This window comes from Dromiciops gliroides, chromosome 3 (genome assembly GCF_019393635.1).
Source record: "Dromiciops gliroides isolate mDroGli1 chromosome 3, mDroGli1.pri, whole genome shotgun sequence".
Lineage (NCBI taxonomy): Eukaryota > Metazoa > Chordata > Mammalia > Microbiotheria > Microbiotheriidae > Dromiciops > Dromiciops gliroides.
This window is the reverse complement of record NC_057863.1, coordinates 337,870,502-337,886,947: the sequence shown is the minus strand read 5'-3', so window position 1 is coordinate 337,886,947 and position 16,446 is coordinate 337,870,502. Positions and strand designations below refer to the sequence as shown.

Sequence of the window (16,446 nt, the reverse complement as noted above, 5' to 3'; positions counted from 1 at the left end):
CCTGGGAGGTAGGTGCTATCCCCATTTTACAGATGAGGAAAATGACGCAGACAGAGGTAAGTGATTTGCCCAAGATCATAAAACTAGTAAGTTTGTGAGGCTAGATTTGAACTCAGATCTTTCTGACTGAGCCCAGTGCTCTATCTTCTGAACTAACTAGCTGTAATGTGTTATGCTTAATTTAGTGCTGTTTCCATTGAAAAGAACATTCTTGGAACTCCTCTCTGGGAATTGCCTTGAGAGCTAGTTTAGAAACCAGATAAGAAAATAAATCCTCAGTGCTGCATAATCAAATTGTTTTTTTAAGCAAAAACTTATTACCCAGTTTAATCCATCAAGGCAATCTGTTCTGACTAGGCCCATTATTTCCACCCATCTTATTCAAAAGATTTGACCCCCAATTACTTTGGCCATTTTCAAAGTCCAGATCCTCCCTAAAAAGACAAATATTAGCCACCCTCGAAGATTAGTTTTAAAAAATATTCAGTAGGACCTTAAAACATAAACACGTAAAAAATCCCCTAAATTCAGAATCCCTGGAATAAACATATGACCTTGTGAACAGATGATGTGGAAGGAGACAAGATTACTCTTGATGTAGGAGTTTTGGTATATTTGTTTAAAAAACTTTTCACATTTCTTTGTGGTCAGAACTTTTATAATCAAATACTAACTAAAAACAATTATTATGCACCTACTATGTACAAGGCATTATGTTAAGTGCTGGGGACATGAAGTCTTAAAAGGAAACAATCACACCTACCACCTAGTTCAGACCTTCATTACTTCTTGCCTGGATTATTCCAGCATGCCCCTGATTGGTCTCCCTACCTGAAGTCTCTTCATTACAATTCATTTAGTACATTGCTGCTCAAGTGACTTTCCTTAAGCACATTTCAACCCCTTACTAAATCAATTCCAGTGGCTTCCTAATGAATCCAGGATAAAATAGAAATTCCTCTGTTAGGCTTTTAAAGCCCTTCACATCCTGACGCCCACCTGTCCTTCCCCCCTCACTGAACATTACTCTTCCCTTCCTTACTCTTCGATCCAACCAAAATGACCTCTTTGCTCCCTACACATCCATCTCCAGTCTTCATGACTTCATGACATCCCTCATGCCTGGAATGCACTCCCCTACCCTCTTACTTTCCTCCCCCTCATAGAATTCCACTTAAAAGGAAGCATTGACAGGATTTGTTGATACATTGGTGCAGTGAAGAATTAACAATGATGCTAAGGTTTTTTATCCTAGGAGACAGGGAGTTCAATTCTAGTTATGTTAATTTTGAGGTAATGGGGGGAACTCCGAATGATGATAGATTGAATGAGCTGTCATTTGGAAAAGGAATTAGTATCATTCTGTTTGGTTTGAAAAGGCAGAACCAGAAGTGATGGATGGAAAGAGGCAATGGTTGGGCTGGATATAAGGAAAACCTTCATAATAATAAAAGGTGTCCAACAGTGGAATAGGATTCCCCAAGAGTAGTGATCTCCCCTTCATTGGAGAGCTTCAAGCACATGCCCAGTTGGACGATCATTTGTCTTGAGTGTTGCAGATGGCACTCTTTCAGGTATCAGTTGGACCAAGTGGCCTCTGAGGACCCTTTCAGCTCTGAAATACCATCACTCTATGATTCTTAGGGTTGGAAGGCAGATGAAAAAGCAACCTGCAAATATAGATTTGGAAATCATTCATACAGAATTAGTTGAGGCCATGAGAATCTATTTACCTATCATCTATCTATCCATCCATCCACCCACCCACCCACCCACCCATCTATCTCTTTATCTATTTTCTGTTTGTCTAGCCATCTGTCTATCTCTCCTTCCATCCATCCATCCATTTCTCCATCCACCTGTCTATCTATCGAGACTGGGTCACTCTATCTAATCCAGACTGGAAGTATAGTGGCCACTCATGGACTCTAACCTCAAGATCAAGCCATCTACCAGTTGCAGCCTCCCCTTGTAGGGGGGATTTCAAGTTTGGGCCACCATATTTGGTGAGAATACACTCTTTAAGGGAGTGAATGTCTAGGGACAAGGGCAGAGGTTTAAGAAAATCTTAGAAATGTTAATGCAAAAGTTGGTAGAGGAAGTGATTCCATAAAAAAAATTTTCAGTGGATTTAATAATATTTTTGCCTATAATCTTGCTTAACAGATGGCCAAAATAGAAAGGGAAACCTACAGCCCACATACTGCTTTCCACCCTAGAAGCAGCCAAGTGGGGTGGAAAGAGACTTGGAGCAGGAGTCAGGAGATTGTAGTTCAAGTCTCAGCTTTGCCCCCAGCTAGCTGTTGGGTCAAGTCATCTTTCTAAGCCTCAGTTTTCCTATTTTTAAAATGAGTAGACTGACCCAGCTTATCTCTAAGATCTCTTTATTTGTTTGTTTATTTAATGTTGTACTCATGCCTTTTTTTGATCACTGTAATTTCTGTATATATCCATCTCTCCCTCATCTTCCTGCCCACCTCTAGTTCCTTAAAACAAAGAAAAATAAAATAAGCAAAACAATGGGCACATCAACTGCATCGGACAGTGTATGTGGCATTCCATACCCCTAGTCCCTCACCTTTCCTATAAAAGGACAGGGCGTGCATTTCTTCATCTTTTCTCTGGAGCTAAGATTGGCCCTTATGATTAGCATCATTTTACTGTTCTTTTCATTTATGTGATTAGAATCACAGTGTGCCTTCTTTTACAGATTCTTCTTATTTAACTCTGCATCAATTCATATCAGTCTTGCTATGCTTCTATGAATTCCTCATATTTATCATTTCTTACATTGAAATAATATTCTCTTATATTCATATAGCATTGTATGTGGATAGTTTGCTTAGCCATGCCTTAATAGAGGGACACCAACTTTGTTTCAAGTTCTTTACAACCACAAAAAATGCTGTTGTGAACATTTTTGGTGTATATCTAGGACCTCCTTCTGGCATATACTCAGAAGTGGGATATTGGAGTCAAAGGATCTAAACACTATAGCAATTTTTCCCCTCTCCTTCATGACTCTGAACTGTTTCCCATCATTGTTGGATTAATCCACAGCCCTACCAACAGTATATGATAGGACCATGGGATCATAGATTTAGAACTGGAAGGGACCTTAAAGGCCATTGAATTCAACTCCTTCATTTTACAAATGAGGAAAGTGAGTCTCAGAGAATCAATATGACTTGCCTATGGTCACAGAGCTAGTAAGTTTCTGAGGAAAGATTTGAGCTTGGGCCTTCCTGACTCCCCATCTGCCACTCTGCCACACCACCTTGCTGTCTTTCCACAGTCTCTCCAGCATTAACTATTCCCATGTTTGTAGGATCTGTGAACTTTGAAGAAAAAAATTTTTTTAATTAAAAAAATTTAAAATGTTGTTTTTGTTTTATTTTTAGTACCCAGAAATTATCTCATTTTTAATTGTCACAGTGGGGAGACTCTTATAGATTATAACACTACATTTACAGTAGGTGAAATAACAGTCAGTTCAGAGAAACATACAACATAGGAAAGTGTCAAAAACAGGTTTTTAAATAAGCTTAAGCTCCCTATTAGTTATTTCTCCCAACTCTAAGGAGATACTGTAATTCATGGTCCCAGCTTGAGACTTAGAACCCAGAGTTTGTATGAGAAGTGATGAAACCATGTCTAGGATCCAGCCACCAAGCCCAGGCTTAGGCTCATACTTGGATATTGCTTTTCAGCATTAAAAATTCCTCTTGCTGGGGCAGCTAGGTGACACAGTGGATAAAGCACCTGCCCTGGATTCAGGAGTACCTGAGTTCAAATCCAGCCTCAGACACTTGACACTTACTAGCTGTGTGACCCTGGGCAAGTCACTTAACCCCCATTGCCCGGCAAAAAAAAAAAAATTCCTCTTGCTGTCCCTTGTTTTAGGGTCCCAGAGGAATCATAAAAAGGGTGGTAGTCTCAAAAGGTGCCAGGCAGGAGGTTCTGCATGAGCAATCTTGGAAAAAAAAATAAACCCCAAACAGACTTCCCCCATGTGTCCATAGTCAGGGAAGTAGGTGGTTGAATCCTAAGTAGTTTTCCTCTTCTTGGCAGATGGCCTCTCAAATACATCTCGTACCCCAGCTGCCTTTTGCTTGAAGAACTTGGTATTTGGGGCACTCTCTTGACCCCAAGCTGAATCAAAGGAAGTGGTGTCTTGATCCACAATACACCAATACACCAATACACAATACACCAATACACCCGTATTTGGTTCTGCCCGACCTTCCAAAGTTCTTGACTTGCATAACTTTGGGAAGATTAGTCTTATTGAAAGGATCCTCCAGGGTGGAAGCACTGAAATCTCTCTTGTATGCTTCTTCATCCATGAAGAAAGCGCCCCGGTGATAGTACTTCTGCAAGAACTTGTATTTGCCCTCAACAGCCTTGTGGGTAAGAACTTTGCTGTTTGCTCGGAGTTCAGCTCGTCTTTCCTCTTCCGTCCTGCGTTCAGTCTCTGCTTTCTCCTTCTCGATCGCTTCTCTGTCTTCGGCCCTGTTTGATTCTCTTTAGCTCCCGAACTGTCCATGCCTCATATTCTCCTCATCGTTCACATCATCTGTATTGAGTCCATCGAGGGCATCCAGGGAACGTTTGGTTTCTTCCATTTCCTTCGTTGTCTCCTCTTCCAGGATCTTGAGTGTATACTTGCGCCTCTCCTCAGCCAGAAGTTGTGCCTCCTGCTCCAAATCCTTCTGCCTCCCGCTCATGAACTGTGACCTGGTCTTTCTTTCCAATGAAGACTGGCTTGAGGCGGGGTTCCATTTCATCCTCATTGTCTTCATACTCGGATTCGGATTCGGATTCGGATTCTTCACCAGAATGCCCTTCATCCTCCTCTTCCATGACTTCCATTTATTTCCTCATTTTTCCTCTCCTGTGGCTCGCTGGCGCATCATGCCACGTCGCCACTCAATTTCCTCCTCATCAATTTCTTCCTCCTCTTTCTCAATCTCCATCTCCATTCGCCTCGCATCTCCTCCTACTTCAGAATCGCTTTCTCCCACCACTTCAGACTACTATTTTCCGATGCCGGGCCAACCTTTCTTCAACATCTTCATAGATGCGGTTCTGCAAACGCCGAGGATCACTAGGGGAAGCCTCTTCCTGTTCTTCAGGCTCTTCTTGCTTCTTGCTCCTTGGCTTTCTTGATGAACTGAAATTCTCCTCATCTGAGGACTCCATAAGGCGCATAGTCAGGCCTCTTCCCAGACACATAATGTTTCACCTTCACCATCTCCACTGAAATCTCCCCTCGCGAACTGGGACGGTCCCAGCCGTGGAATGAATGGCCGGGGGTGGGGGTGGGGGGTGGGGGCTGCTTCCTGAGGGCGTTCGGGACCGACATGATGCAATAGCGGGAGCGGCTGCTTCAGACCTCGAATTTGAGACAAGAACAGTCCAGAAAAATTTCTCAATAGCTATATTTCAATATAATGGGTTTCCTTTGTTATACTTTGTGTTTCATTTTATGCATTTAAAAGCATTGTTCTTAAAAGGGGTCCAAATAGTCTTCAGCAGACAGCCAGAGGGGTTCTTGACACAAAAAAAGTCAAGAACCTGTCTTACATTCATTCTCCCTGTGGATCAGACTGTTGCTAGTCTTTCGCTAGTAGAGAACTAATGGCAGACCCAGGAATCTTTGCTCCCAGCATCTCTTCTGCTTTTTCAACCAATATGCCCCAAAGCCTTTACGCTGCACCTCCATTCCGTTATGTACATTTTTGACAACCATAAACTCTCTAGACAAATTGTGTTTCTATTATTTCCTTATAGTTGCTGGGACACTATGAAGAGGTCTGTGGAATAAATTAGCTTCAGAGCTTATAAAAGTCTGCTGCCAGAGCTGTTCAAATGTTTAAAGCCCAGGACCACATTTCAACCTGCAACTGCCGGATCTTTCTTTCTGTCTCCCTCTCCTGCCTCCCCCCCCCAACCCTCCCCCCCCCCACTCCCTTCAATCCCCTCTCTCCTCCTCTTCCTTCTCAGAACCAGGATGTTTTTTCTTGCCTTTTTATTGTTTCACTAACCTACTAGGTCTCCTCTGGTGGATTGCTGCCAGCCAACTTCCTCTCTTTGGGATGTGAACTCAAGTTGAAATGACAACACAGGAGATAGTGGGAGGATGGCTCCCCACCCTCCCCTCCCGTCCCCTGACAGCTCCTGGGGTTGAGGGTTCCAGTGAGTGCTTTCTTGCAGGTTAAAGAAGGAACTGTCAGGATTTGTGCCTCTTTTAGAAAGCTGCAGGAGAAAACCCGCCAGGCCCTTTGCTGGAGAACTTCATGTTCTTCTTTGGCTGCACCCCAGGGTATTTGCCTGTGTTACTCCTTGCCTTCGAGAACCTCAGCAGGTGTTAACTACAACGTGGGGCTGGGCAAAACTGAGCCAGGAAAGAGAAGGACCCAGTAACCTTTCACCAAGTACTGGTTTGGATTGAATTGTCTATTTCTGACTTTGGGCCCAGATTAAGTGTCTTTTCTTCCAGGCCTTTACCTTTAGCTGTTATATACCCTTGCTCAGGGTTAAGCACCTGAATTACCTGGTGTAGTGGATTGAAGACTGGTTCTGGAATCATAAAGAAGGGGCAGACACTTCCTAGCTGTGTGACCTTAGGCAAGTTGCTTAACTTCTGTGAACCCCAGTTTTCTTAACTGTAAAATGAAATCCACATTCTCTGACTCCTTTCTTCCCTCCCTCTTTCCTTCCTTCCTTCCTTCCTTCCTTCCTTCCTTCCTTCCTTCCTTCCTTCCTTCCTTCCTTCCTTCCTTCCTTCCTTCCTTCCTTCCTTCCTCCCTCCTTCCCATCTCACTCAGGCTGGAAGTTCAACAGCCACTCATAGCGTGATCCCAGTGCTGATCACCATGGAAGCTTTAATTTGTTCTGTTTTTCCACCCTGGACCGGTTCACTTCTCCATAGGCAGCCTGCTGACCCATTTTCTCCAGGGGGCTCATCCTATAAGCACTCGACCTCATACAGAGACTTGATATCCCTATTGCAATATCCATTTTGTAGCTTAGAATTTCCAAACCCAAGTGATCCATCAGGCTCAGCCTACCCCAATAACAAAGATTACAGGCATGGGGGGCAGCTAGGTGGCACAGTGGATAAATCACTGGCCCTGGATTCAGGAAGACCTGGGTTCAAATCTAGCCTCAGACACTTAACAATTACTACCTGTGTGACCCTGAGCAAGTCACTTAACCCTCATTGCCCTGCAAACCCCCCCAAGCCCCCCCATAAATAAATAAATAAACAAGAAAGGAATGAAGTGAATAAAATAAATAAAAAGAAAGAAAGAAAGAAAGAAAGAAAGAAAGAAAGAAAGAAAGAAAGAAAGAAAGAAAGAAAGAAAGAAAGGACATGTCTTTGGGCAGCTAGGTGGCGTAATGGATGAAGCACTGGCCCTGGATTCAGGAGGACCTGAGTTCAAATCCAACCTCAGACACTTACCACTTAACCTTAACACTTAACTTAGTCACTTAACCCCAATTGCCTCACCAAAAAAAAATTAATAATCTTTCTCTTTTTCTTTATGTATATATATACACATACATATGTGTATAAAACTATACATATCTACACATACACATATAAGAAACTATATACATATGTGTATATATGTGTGTATATATATAATTATACATGTGTGTACACAAATATAAAACAAACATACAGTATGTGTAATATATTATAATATATAAATATATTGTTTTCATATAATAAAATATCTATATAAAATGCATATTATATGTATATGTGTATATATGCATGTGCACGCATATAGGTATATGTATATAGTTCCAAGAAACTAACTTCACATTAAACATAAATACTTGAGTTCCCCTTTCAGTAGCTGACATTTATACAGTCATTCCTTCCTTATTAGCCAAGCAGGCTCAGAAGAAAGGGGCTAATAAGTGCTTCTGATTACTCCTGGTAACCCCCTTGACAGAAGCTTGGGATCAAAGGAATGATATGTGCTGGAAGGGATGTTTGGGGGTCACCTGGTCCAACCTCCTTATTTTATAGATGAGGTGTTTAAGGCCCACAGAGGGAACACAAGTGTTTCAAGGTCACAGAGTTGGTAAAGTTTGGATTCTAACCCAGGTCAGAGGATCATGGGATCACAGACAGAGCTGGAAGAGACCTTAGAACTTCAATTCCTTCTCTTTAGAGAGGAGGAAATGGAGGGCCAGAAAGATGAAGTCATTTAGCTGTGATCACACATGATAAGGGACAGTAAGGCAGTAATTAGAGCTGTAATTCTAAGCCAGGTTCTCTGACTTCAAACCAAGGACTCTTTCCACGTGACCCTCTAGAGAGAATGTTGCCTTCATCTAGCTCTTTCCCCTTATTCCCACTCTGGAAAAGAACCCCTAATTTTTGTCAGGATGTTCACTGCTCCCTAGGAACAATACAGAAGCGGTGGGCACTCTAAGATGGAGAGAGGACATAGGGCAGGAACAAAGTGGGCACACAGTAGGTATGTAATAAATGTTTGTTGCTTGATTGATAAAGCCTCCTAGTAAACTTTGAACTTGACATTTTTAGAAACTGCTCCAGGAGCGTATGTATTTTTTTTCAATCAGAGAATAAAGCCCCAAGTCTCCAATCATTCCACATTCTTGACTTTTCACAGCATTGCTTCTTTCTGGGGGTAAGAACAAGGAAGGAAACTAGAATCCCAGAGAGCCCTGGACAGTCCAGATTGAGGGCTGAGGCTTTTGTTCACACAAACTCACTTGGCTCTCAAACGTTCTCCACCCAGAATCATTACATCCGCAGCAGAGTTTCAAAACACACCATAGCGGCGGAGCCGAGTAGGCGGCTGCCTGCACAGTGTGATTTGAGGGGCCCCCACAAGGCCCTAGCTGACCAGAAATATTCTACCGGTTCACCATCGTGCCTAAAATTCCCAACATTTAGCCAGATGCTAATTTAGCCATGGTCAGACAGAAGACTCCCAGTATAACATGCTTATATCACCAGGGAGGGAAAGAAGAGAGAGATTAGCACCCTTAACACATTAGAAGGGATTTGTTTATCAGATCTGTCCGCTGTTCCTCTGGAAAGCAGAAAAGAGCACCCTATGGGATGGAATGGACTATGGGATACAGGGTGAGGAGGCCCTCAGGAAGTTCCCTTTCCCATCTGTGCCTTACTGTCTTCATCTGGAAAATTAAGAAATTGGATTAGAGCAGGCATTCTTAACCTGGGGTCCTTCTATGGAGGGGTCCCTGTTAGATGGGGGATCTGTGAACTTGGTTGGGGGAAAAATTTTACATCTTTATTTTCATTGACCTCTGAATGAAAATGATCTTTCCTTTCATTGAATTTCATTAACTGAAATTTAGCCAACCGCTATAGAAGTAGTAGTACATGTGACTTGGCCACCAGTAGAAATCACAAATATTTTCATTTTATATAATAGTTGTTGCACATACTTTGAAATGTGATTTATGTTTATTGCTACATCTTGGGGCAGCTAGGTGGCACAGTAGATAAAGCACCAGGAGTACCTGAGTTTAAATTCGGCCTCAGACACTTACTAGTTGTGTGACCCTGGGCAAGTCACTTAACTCCCATTACCCTGCCCAAAAAAAAAAGTTTATTGCTACTTCTAAATTGCTATAGTTATTAGTTCCAGCACTAGATATAGTATTATATTACATTAAAAATTATTTCGACAATTGGATTGCAATATAATTAGTTTTCTTTGTGTTCCTATGTATTTTATTTTATGAATTTAAGAATATGATTCACAGTAGGTAGTTTTCTTTGTGTTCCTATGTATTTTATTTTATGAATTTAAGAATATGATTCACAGTAGGTATCCAGAGGCTTTCCCAGACTGACAAAGGGGTCTGTGACACACTCAAAAAGGTTAATAACCCCTGGATTATATGATATCTAAAGTTCTTTTTAGATTCATGATTTTAGCTTTGATTCTAGGTAAGATTTGATGGGAAGCTGTAGGGAATGTGAAATGTGAGTAAGGCAAGTGAGTCTCCCATGCCTTGTCTACCTCTTGCTCTTGCTCTGTGAACAATAATTAAATCACTACCACCACTACTAACAATTAGGCGGCTATGATAAAGAGAGTCTTTAAGTCAGGAGGACCTGGGTTCAAATCCTGTCCCAGATATGTAGTAGCTCTGTGAGTCACTTAACTCCACCTAGCCATAGTTTCCTTATCTGTAAAATGGAAAAAAAAATATCACCTGCCATACAGGGTTATTCTGAGGATCCCAATGAGATTATAAAGGCAAAGGTCTTTGAAAACCTTCAAGCACTGTATCAATGCTTGCTATTATTAAAAATGCTAGCTATTATGCTGACGGGGGATGAAAGAAGATTCTTTTCTCAGCCTTCCCCCTCTCCCCACACCAAACATTAGATCATTAATTGGCAGCACTTGGTGTGTTTTTCAGCCACAAAATTTGATTGACTCCTTGCTACACTGTAGGGGTGGGGGTGGGCCCTCTGGGAGGAAATTGTCTCTTTGGATGACACCATGCACTCCCTGTACACACCCACTCCACAGCTCAAAAACAATGCAAGTTAAAAAACCCCCAAATCATTGAGGGGTGGCAAGGAGGTTTCCTCTGAGCAGCTGCTAATTAGGACATCCTATTCCCAGTCTGTGCTAACATCCCTGATAATACTGGTGTACAAACAGATGTCTTGGCACATTAAATGCTGCAGACATGGAAGTTGTCAACTTGAAAAAAAAAATTCCGTACTCAAATTGTCCTGTTAATTTAATCTGCATTCATAATGTGAGGGGAAGTGAGGGGCTGACACAAAAAGCTGAGAACTCCTAGGGAGGAATGATATTTTCCAGCTCCAAAGATACCTGCAAAATTGGAACCTTTTAAAGAAGCAGCAAGCAAGTCAGTTTGGAGCCTTAGATTAGAGTTGATGAGAAAGTGAGGTTGAAATCATAGTGGCTGGTTCCCCTTGGGGGATGGGGGACATATGAACAGAAAATAATTTCTGCAGTGGGAAGGACCTGAAGTCAGAGAGGCAGGAAAGAGTCAAATTCCCCTAATGCGGATCCTCTGTTCAGGAGTTTATTTTCCCTTTTCTCCCCATGACCAAGATTGTCCTTTCTCATTTCCATCTTTCCACTTGGAAGAGGGCACACCTGTTTTTGTTTGTGCCTCATCCTTCTAGAGGGAAAACATTGAAAAAACAGGGAATACGGCACCTCCAAACTTTGTGAAATCCTCAGCTCCTAGACCAGTGCTCTGTATGCAGTAGGCATTTAACAATGACTGGAAAGGACCTCAAAGACCATCTAGTCTAAATCTCTTATTTTACAGATGAAGAAACTGAGACCCAGAGAATTAAAGCAAATTGCCCAAGGTCACACAGGTAGTGTCAAAGGGAAGATATGCAAGTAGGAATCCCTTCCATAACATTAAAGTTGTTGGAAGACAAAATCTAGAGGTACTTGCTACTGTTTAGATTTGCCACTGTGTAACCCCAGTGAAATCATTTAACCTCTTAGGGCCAAAGTGTCCTCATGACCTTTCTGTCTCTAAGTGTGATTTATGATCCCTGACATATGGTCATCCAAACTCTGCTTAAATAATTCCATTGAGGGGGTGCTCACCACCCCCCAAAAAGCAGTCCATTCATTTTGAGACAGCACCAGTTGTTAGGCCCCCTTACATTGAGCCGAAACTACATCTTTATCATTTGTGTCCATTGATCCTTGGTCCGCTCCCTGGAGCCCCACAGAATAAATCAAGTCAATTTCATCTCTCTTGGGAGCCTCTGTTCCCTCATCTGTAAAATGAAGGGGTGAGATAAGATGGTCCCTTCTAGCCCTAGCTCTATGAACCTGTGGTTCTGTAATCCCTCTTCCACTTGACACCCTTTGAATATTTAGAAACATGTGTTATATTTCCCCTAAATAATCTCCTTTATAGGATAATGAGGACTCTTTGTTGCATAACACTTTGGGGCAGGGAGGGCTTCTTTACCTTTTTTTTGTGTCCTGAACCCCCTTTGGCGATCTCATGAATTAGCCTACTGCCCCCTTCCCGGAATCATGTTCTTCAGTACATAACCTAAAATACATGGGATTACAATGGAAACCTCATTCTATGGAAATCTGGTTGTCAAAATGTAAATAAAGAAGTTCACAAAGCCCAAATTTCAAGATCCCCTGGTTTAGAGAGTCCTCTTACAATCTTGGTCACCTTTCTCCAGATATGTCCTGGCATGTCAGGAACCCTTTTACAATATGATGCTCCAAACTGAACACAATGGCTAAAATGCAGTCTGCCCAGGTCAGCATACATTGGGACTCTGAGAAGATCAAAGGAAGCAACAGAGCCCGAGATCATAGTGGGAATTTTGGCTGCCAGTTCAACTTGTTGAATTGGCATTGGACTTATGCTATCCTCCCCCAAACCCCTGCACCAGCCCAGGACTTTTTTCCTTGATTTTTAAAAATCAAGATGTTTTCAGTACAGCTGTTCAATCAGTGCTGAATTCACTGAGTTATACTGTCATCCAAAACACATTTTTCCATCTTTGCCATCAGGGGAATTATTATCAGATGGTTGAGGTTTCTTTATTTTTTTTTATTGAATTCACAGAGGAATGATCTCCTAGTCTCTTTTTCCTCCAAAGTCTTACCACTTTTTATGCTTCACTCTTTAAAAAAAAATTAGGTTATACATGTGTAATCGTGTAAACATATTTCCACATTTAGTCATATGAAAAAAGAAACAGAACAAAAGGGAAAAGTGACAAGAAGCAAAAAAAAGGTGAAAATAGTGCTTCCATCTGCATTCAGACTCCATAGTTCTTTCTCAGCATGTGGAGAGCATTTTCCATCATGAGTCTTTTTGGATTGTTTTGGGTCATTGTATTGCTGAGAAAAGCTAAGTCAGTCATAGTTTGATCATTTTTTTGCTCCATTCTTGACATCATAATTTAGGCTTATACAATGACCAATCTTGACTCTAGAGAAATGCTGATGAAACATGCCTCTCTCCTCTCAGGAGAGAGGTGGTGGGTTACAGGAACCGAATAGGGAATATGCTATCAGACACAGTTGAGGGGTTGACTTGTTTTGCTTAACTTTTACACTGCAAGGATGGGTTCTGTTGTGGGACTTGTTACTGGGAAATAATCAGCAATGGGAAAAAGCATTAATAAAACTTTTTTTAAAAAAGAAAAATATGGGATCATTGATTTGGAATTATAATGGACCTTGGAGTGAAGAACCACAAGCCCAAACATTTTATTGAGTAATGAGCAACCTAAAGCACAGAGAGATTAAGTGACTTGCACAGTGTCACACAGGTAGCAAAGGCTAGGTTTAAGCTCAGGTCTTTGGGATTCCAGACCAGTATCCTATCCACTGCATCACACTGTCTCTCAGCATTTTTGGTCCTTTTTCAAAGTCCCTCCCCAGGTTGAAATCGAGCCTTTCTTACAGAATAAAAGCTTAGATCCTCAAAAAATAAGTAGCAATACATTGTGAAATATTTCTGGGGATTTCTTGAAGTTCAATCATTTCTGGAATCTGCCTTTCCCCCCCCCCTTTTGAAAACTGGGATAACATTCGCCCAACTCTGGTCTCTGAAGTTCCACAAAGATTATTTAATTAACTGTAGTTTCATGGTTAATCTGAAACTTCTTCCAATACCCTGGTCCTTGAGATTTGGAACACATTACAAGTCTCTCTAGGAACCCTTTATCGTCTCTAAGAAGCTAGAGTGAAAAGAAGTATTCCTTAAGCAGAAAGATCAGCTTAAATTTATATCACTTACATTTAAGGATTGCCCTGGGCAGTCGTATAAAACTTGCCCATGCCCTATAAATTCTCCTGGCACAATTCCCTTGGTATCCTCCTTTTCCTCACATCTTGCTTAGTAAAATTGCTTGTTTGTTGCTGCCCTCCTAAGAATGCTAGCTTCTGACAGTTCTTTTTTCACCAGAAGGCTTTGTTTTTTTCTTTTTCTCTTGATTTTTCCATTATTTTATTTTTATTTTTTCCTAATAACTCAATTTTAATGAATTTTCAGTTCTTAAATCTCTCCCTCCCCATACTTTTCATTGAGAAGGCCAAAACCAACCAAGCCAAAATCTTACAAATATATATAGTCACACAAAACAAATTTCCACATTAGCCATATCAAAAAAATAGAAAGAAAAAGAAAAGAAAATATGCTTCAGTCTGCTCTCTGAGTCTGTCAGTTTACTGTCTGGAAGTGGGTAGCATGTTTTATGGTGAATCCTTTGGATTTATGGTTGATCATTGTGTTAGTCAGAGTTCCTAAGTTTTTCAGAGTTGGTTATCTTTATAGTATTGCTTTTCCTATATAAATTATTCTCTTGGTTCTTCTCAATTCATTCTTCATCAGTTTATAAAAGCTTCCAAAATTGTTCTCTTTCATAATATTGATGTTATAGTATAAATTGTACTCCTGGTTTTGCTCATTTCTTTTTTTTATTTCTTTTTTCTTTTTCTGTTTTTGTTTGGGGTTTTTTTGTGGGGCAGTGGGGGTTAAGTGACTTGCCCAGGGTCACACAGCTAGTAAATGTCAAGTGTCTGAGGCTGGATTTGAACTCAGGTCCTTTTGAATCCAGGTCCAGTGCTCTATCCACTGTGCCACCTAGTTGCCCCCTGGTTTTGCTCATTTCATTCTGCATCAGTTTACTTAAGTTTTTCCATGTTTCTTTGAAATCATCTATTTCCTCATTTCTTTCCTTTTCTTTCTTTCTTTTTTTTTTTTTGTGGGGCAATGGGGGTTAAGTGACTTGCCCAGGGTCACACAGCTAGTTAAGTGTCAAGTGTCTGAAGCTGGATTTGAACTCAGGTCCTCCTGAATCCAGAGCCGGTGCTTTATCCACTGTGCCACGTAGCTGCTCCCACTTCCTCATTTCTTACAATACAATAGTATTCTGTCATAGCTACAACTTACTCAACTATTCCTCAAATGTTGGGCATGCTTTTAGTTTTCAGGGTTTTGTGGCTATAAATATTTTTGTACATATAAAACCTTTTCTTCTTTCTTTGATCTCTTGGGTATAGGCCTACCTGTGGCATAGCAGGTTACTCTTTAAGTAACCTTTTTGTATATAATTCCAAATTCCTTTCCATAGTTGTTTGTGCCTATTCACAGGTCCACCCATAATGCATAGATGTGCCTGTTTTCCCACAGTTTCTCCAACATTGATCATTTTTTTTTTTGTCATCTTTGCTAATATAAAGGGTATGAGGTGGGACAGCTAGGTGGCACAGTGGATAGAACGCTGGCCCTGGATTCAGGAGGACCTGAGTTCAGATGTGGCCTCAGACACTTGACACTTACTAGCTGTGTGACCCTGGGCAAGTCACTTAACCCCCATTGCCCCACAAAAAATAAAAACAAAACAAAACAAAACAAATAAAGGGTATGAGGTGGAATCTCAGAACTTCTTTTCAGAATTCCCAGTAGGGAGGAAGAGTACAGGCAACAATATCTCTTCTCTGATGCTGATCAGGGACTTTGATGTCAGCTTTCTTCCTTTCATTCCCCCCAACAGTGGAGGCCATGGAGGAGGGGGTCACAGAATCCTGGCTGAACACCAAAGCACTTGCCCTACTTTGCTAGGGGTCAGCAAGGTTACCTTCATATAGGAAGAGAACAGCTCATGTCTGTGTCTACAATTGGCTCTTATTATGTGCTTGAATAAAAACAAAACAAAACAAAACAAAAAAACCCCTTTCACCCTGATCTCAGGGTTGCCTGGAAGTAGCAGATCAAGTAACTGCAAAAATCCCCTGGAATTTTATGTTTATTCTGGACCCAGATCCTATAACTCTGCTACAGATAAAGTAGCAGATTTTTCTTTCTCAGGAAAAAAAAAAAAGAAAGAAAACCTCCCTTAATACTCAGGTCTTCATCACTAACAGAGCGGAACATAGGCAGAATCATTCCATTTATGCAGTATATAGCTTGCTTTCTATAGACTTGTTTGCATGCTGTCTCCCCCATGAGATTGTAAGCTCCTTGAAGGCAGGGACTATCTTTTGCCTCTTCTTGTATCCCCAGCATTTAGCACAGGGCCATTAATGAATGTTAGTGAATTCTAGACCAAGGAGCATAAAGCTAGAGGGGGAAAGGATCTCAGAATCCATCTAGTCCAACACCCTCCCTCCCCACTTAAAATTGACTCTGGACTTAGGTCCAGAGACGTGAATCCACTAGCCCAAGTCACACAGCTAGTATGGGATACAACTGGGATTTGAACCTGGGTCCTGTGACACTTTTCCCACCCTCTGTGTCACTATGGAAGGACCCAGGGCTTTATGAGAGTGCTGGGTACCTTGGGAAGAGGAGCCTCTGAATGGAAAAAAATCAGGAACAGCTTTTACCTACTTGATCATTTTGCCCAAGGTTGGATGGATGATGCAGCCT

At 41.4% G+C, this 16,446-nt stretch overlaps 1 protein-coding gene and 1 pseudogene across 2 annotated transcripts in view; one reads left to right on the top strand and one right to left on the bottom strand.

Moving 5' to 3' along the window:
- Positions 1-16,446, top strand: part of HEG1 (heart development protein with EGF like domains 1) — a 131,416-nt gene that overhangs the window by 28,114 nt on the left and 86,856 nt on the right. The gene's annotated exons all lie outside the window — the stretch shown is intronic.
- LOC122746950 lies at positions 4,046-5,365 on the bottom strand (annotated as a pseudogene).